Consider the following 5,195-nt stretch of genomic DNA (forward strand, 5'->3'; position numbering starts at 1 on the left):
TCTCGCCAATCCCAAAGCTAACGAACGCCCTTCAACTATTTCCGCTCCAAACCGACGCTTCTCTCCGCGTTATGGCAACCTGACTGAGTAGAGAACTGCGGACGACCAGCCGATATGTTTCACCTGTCGCCACTGTCACGATCCACCCGGGTTCGTGAACAAGAGAGGGCTCGAGGAACCCTCCGTTAGATGGACGCTCCGCAGCGTGGTGGTACTAAACGATGACTGACGGCCGAGCAGCTGTGCTCCTCGGTGTTTATTTCAGTGCGGTGACCAATGTTGCCTGCCGAGCTTGGCAGGCCACCGAGCCTGGTGACGTACGAACATTATGCCCGAGGGGGCGCCACATGCTTGCTAAAGCCGCATTGGTCATGTCGCCTGATACTGTCGAAAATCGTGGCCCTCAACACCTCGCACGCCGAGCAACCTAAGCCGTTTTCATGGAAATGCCCGCAACGTTTTCCCCACCGCCGTGTCTAACAGAGCCGCCAACTCTGCTGAAAACGCGTGGTACAGCCGCTCACCAGCACCGCGCGGACACCAGTCTCGTTCACCGCAAACACATCGTCTATCTTCCCGTTCGCAGCAGCCACGTCGGCTTTCATCCCTTGTGGCGTTTGGCCGCACCCTTTCGGAAATATATGAAATGTAGCACTCGGAGGTGGTGCTGCAGTGCCTACTACCACTGCTATTCTTGCTTGCAGTCTTCCGAAAAGCCAGCCTTCAACTGAACTCCACGAAGTGTCAATTCCGGTGCCGTCAGATTACCGTGTTGGGACACCTCGTTGATGCATCCGGTGTACAACCAGATCCAGAAAAAGTTCGCGCCATACGCAGTTTCCCTGTGCTACGTTCTGCTTCTGACGTGCGCTGTTTCTTCGGCCTGTGTTCTTACTTTTGCCGTTTCGTCAAAAACTTTGCCGACGCTGCTCGGCCTTTGATAGATCTTCTAAAGAACACGCCATTCTCATGGGGCTCGGAGCAGGCTCACGCGTTCGCCGCTCTCATCGGGTTTCTGACCACCCCTCCCATACTTGCCCACCTTGATCCATCTGCACCGACCGAAGTCCACACTGACGCAAGCAGACATGGCGTCGGCACTGTTCTCGCCCAACAGCAGAGTGGTGCCGAGTGTGTGATAATTTACGCCAGCCACCTGCTGTCACTTGCCGAGAGAAATTACTCCGTCACCGAGTGGGAGTAATCTGCTTTAGTTTGGGCTGTCGCCAAGTTCCGGCCATATTTGTACGGCCGCAGGTTTTTGGTCGTTACAGACCACCACGCTTTCTGCTGGCTGTATTCCCTCCGGGACCCCACAGGACGGCTTGGTCACTGGGCTTTGCGACTCCAGGAATTTTATTGTTGTCAACTATCAGTCTGGACGTGTGTACAAGGGCGTTGGCCGCCTCTCGCGTCACCCCGTGGTTCTCCCGATACTATTGCGCATGATCCGGTGACCTGTGTGATGGCTTTGACTGGCATGACCGACCTACACGCTGAACAACAACGCGAGGCATCCTTACAGTCCATCGTCGCCGGAGGGCAGTCTGGCAGCACCGACGGCATGTGCCGCATGTTCGTGCTGCATGACGGCATCCTGTACCGCCGCATATCAACCTTGACGGCCCTGAGTTGCTCCTTGTCCTTCCTCGTCATCTGCGATCCGACGTTCCCGAACAACTTCACCATGCACCGACGGCAGGACACCTTGAAGTTTTGCGTACATACGACCGCGTACGACGCCGGTTCTTCTGGCCGGGTCTCTACCGCTCTGTGCGTCGTTATGTCGCAACTTGCGAGTTGTGTCAGCGCCGGAAGAAACCTCCCCTGCCACCTGTCGGCCGTCTCCATCCAATTGAAGTTCCCTTTGAACCATTCTTTCGCGTAGGCCTTGACCTGCTTGACCCTTTTCCGACAATGACCAGAGGGAATAAGTGGATCACCGTCGCTACTGATTACGTGACATGCTACACGATAACAAAGGCTTTGCCGACTAGTTGCGCTACTAGTTTTTCCTTCACGACATCATCATCCAGCATGGTGCACCTCGATAGTTACTTACAGGCCGCGGCCACTCGTTCTTGTCTCGAGTTGTGCACGCCCTCCTCCGCTCTTGTCACACTGAGCACAAGCTGTCCTCCACCTTCCACCCACAAACAAACTGTCTTACGGAACGTCTCAACCGAACACTCACAGAGATGCTGTCGATGTACGTTTCCAACGATCACCGCAACTGGGACGCCGTGCTGGCCTACGCGACATTCGCACATAACTCGTCCCGACATGACACCGTAGGATATTCAACCTTTTATCTTTTGTATGGTCGCGACCCCACTTTGCCCTTTGACACCGTCCGACCTACGCTCGTGAAGTCATCGATCGCGCTCACATGGCGGCTGAAGTTGCCCGATCTCACTTATTAGCCTCGCAGCAACTGCAAAAATAGTGTTATGACCGGTGCAATCGCGATGTTTAGTTCGCCTCAGGTGCTTGGGTGCTGCTTTGGTCAACATGTCAACAACAGTAAACGAAAGAACAAAGAAAACCAAGGGGCTTGATTTTGTTAATAATTACCCTATATATGTATTTGTATGCATGCAAGATTGAAGGGGTTCGCGCTGAACCCCCTTTTTCTTTTTAAACCGAACCCTTTAAAAAAAAGAAGACGAATGGTACGGCGTATGTTTTTGCAGACATTTCTACTATGTATGTCCCCAGAAATGAATTTCGCCATGATATCGACTTCTGAATTGTCTGTCGTGACTGCTTTACCTTCTTGACAAAAGAAAAAAATTTTGGCAAGGCAATGTATAACTATCTCCAAAACTTGATTTCACAGTGTTCCAACCATTCACCGAGAAAAAAAAATAACATTAGAGACATAAACAGCTTTCTGAAGTCAAAACGTAATGTCCAGAAATCAAGGCACAACATAAGAAAACGTCTTAGAGTGGAAAGTTGGGCGAGTTGGTATACATTAATAATGGGAATAGCGCGAACAAGACAATGCCAGATAAGTCGTGGAAGCAGCCCACATAAGCTAAAAGGCACCTTGTGCATTAGAACAGCCTTCGATCGCGCTTTCTCAGCAGGAATTAACGTACCTAGACAGCTCGGTACCGTAACAGGCACCCTGTATACACGTGACCCGGTTGTGCGTTCCTCGATTGACCATGTGATCGCTTGTGTCGCTTATATACCTGAGGCCCTATAAGGTAAAACTATTCCAATATGTTTCTATTCCAATCTCCTGACGTCAAATTTGCGTAACCACCGACGCAAGCAGCGGGCGGTCACCCGCACGATTGTCTGAACAGACAAATCAAACGCTCTCCTCGTTCATAAGAGCTCACTTTTGTTTGCTTGAAAAACGAATAACATTGCCTACACTGAGCGGCTTGTCATATCTAATTGGCTGATAAGAGGCGAGGAGAACGCTCAAGTGGAGAGGGATTCGCTGGGGCAGAGCCAGTGCACTAAAAATCGATAACCGGATGATGAGGGTGGTGCCGGCGTCTGCGATTGGTCGACTTTTCCTTACTTAGCTTGTGGTGATTGGTCGAAAATCGCGGTGGCACGCAACAGAAGCTTAAGAATGGCGCTAAAACTGACCCTCAGTAAAGAAATTTTGGCAGAATGAGGTGGTAAGCGTGCCGAAAGTGCTCGACAACGTTACACGCCCACGCAAGAACCTTTATTATACGCAAATACACACATGCTCTCCGGCAGGTGCGAGTAGCCAGCGTCTCAGCGATCGGCGGCAGCCACTTTTTATTCCTTTCGGAAAGGGGCAGCCTGCGGCTATTCCGAAGAAAATTCAGTTTTGTTCGGCATATTAATGCATCTTTATCGCGTGCACGACACTTTGACGCAGTGAGTTTGTGCAGTTTTGTGACGTCGCGTGACAAGCAGGTGAAGTGGGTGCAGCCCGAAAACATTTTACCAATAGCCGAGGGCTAATGGCGAAAAGGGGTCGAATCAGAAATAACTGTTTTTTTTTTCTTTTTTCTGTAAAATCATGCATAATCAGTGCGTTAACATCATATCAGATGGGGAGGCATCGCGGTTTTCGTGACGTCGCGTGACAGACAGGTGAAGTGGGGGTGGTCGAACAAAGTTTTTGACCAATCGTGGAGGGCTGATAGCAGAATAGCAATAGAAAAGTTTGGAATAGTTTTACGTTATGGCACCCCTGATGTGTGTTTCAGTCAACGTAGTTGTGAGTCAGAGCTCGTCCTCTACCCTTTCACACCGTCGTCGCCTTGTTGGCGCTGCTCCAATAATGTCAGAAAATGTCACCTGAGCACCTCGCAACCGACATTTTCTTTAACGGCCACCTCAGCTGACATATGGTGTCCTTCTCTGAAATGTGCATAAACCGTTTTGCAAGGTGAATAATGCGCTCGATTTCATTTCATCAAAACTTTTGATCATTTTCACTTCGGTTTAGAGTGCCACCATTTGTCCACAAATGTGGCCACTCGAAGCGACGAGGTTAGGGCAGTAGCCAGCTTTATTATGCACCACAGCAGCTTCAAACTACATGTCCGGTAGGAGAAGCCGTAGTGAGAATTTCTGCAATCATTATAACCGCCACCAAACCCTTCGTCCCTAGGATTTGATAGCGATAGCTGTCAAACGTTTGTTTCACGCAACTCTTGCATCGTCTGTATCAGCTGGCGTCCTGACTGCTCGGCAGAAAAAGTTGCCAAGAAAAAGAAATCCTCATACCTGGGGAACAAGAGCGAATCCAAGGTATCTGCGAACGCGTCCGTACCTCCATCTTGCTGCTGCTTCAGCTTCTCTGAGAGTCTGCAATACGGAAATAAAATAAAATCTTATCAAGAGAAATGCTAAAGGTGAATGAAAGCAGTAAATTGTTAATGCAAAACTCATCTGCACTTTTTCCTTTTCCATTAAATCGCCCAGCGCAAGTGATGAAGTAATATTTTGATTTGCTGTATGAATTTTAAGCACGTGCACTGTTTATTTATGGTGCTTACCTAGGGTCATGTCAATATTCGAAACTCTCCAATAGCGAATCAACTATTGCCCCAACGAATTCAATCTTCAAATCAGATTTGTCTATTTGTATATAGGACTAGTCTTCAAATCGTTTTTTTAACATCTTATATCAGCAGAAATACGCGCCCAATCGTGAAGTCTGAAACAAAATTCCATAATCTGCTTCACGG

General features: G+C 49.3%; 1 protein-coding gene across 1 annotated transcript in view; it reads right to left on the reverse strand.

Annotated features, from left to right (window-relative positions):
- LOC142586931 (uncharacterized) overlaps positions 1–4,815 on the reverse strand; it is a 68,445-nt gene extending 63,630 nt beyond the window's left edge. Inside the window, exon 1 of the mRNA XM_075697807.1 lies at positions 4,732–4,815. The gene's annotated coding sequence lies outside the window, so the exon portion shown is untranslated. The remainder of the gene's footprint in view (positions 1–4,731) is intronic.
- Between the last annotated feature and the right edge of the window lie 380 nt (positions 4,816–5,195).

This window comes from Dermacentor variabilis, chromosome 7 (genome assembly GCF_050947875.1).
Source record: "Dermacentor variabilis isolate Ectoservices chromosome 7, ASM5094787v1, whole genome shotgun sequence".
Classification (NCBI taxonomy): Eukaryota; Metazoa; Arthropoda; class Arachnida; order Ixodida; family Ixodidae; genus Dermacentor; species Dermacentor variabilis.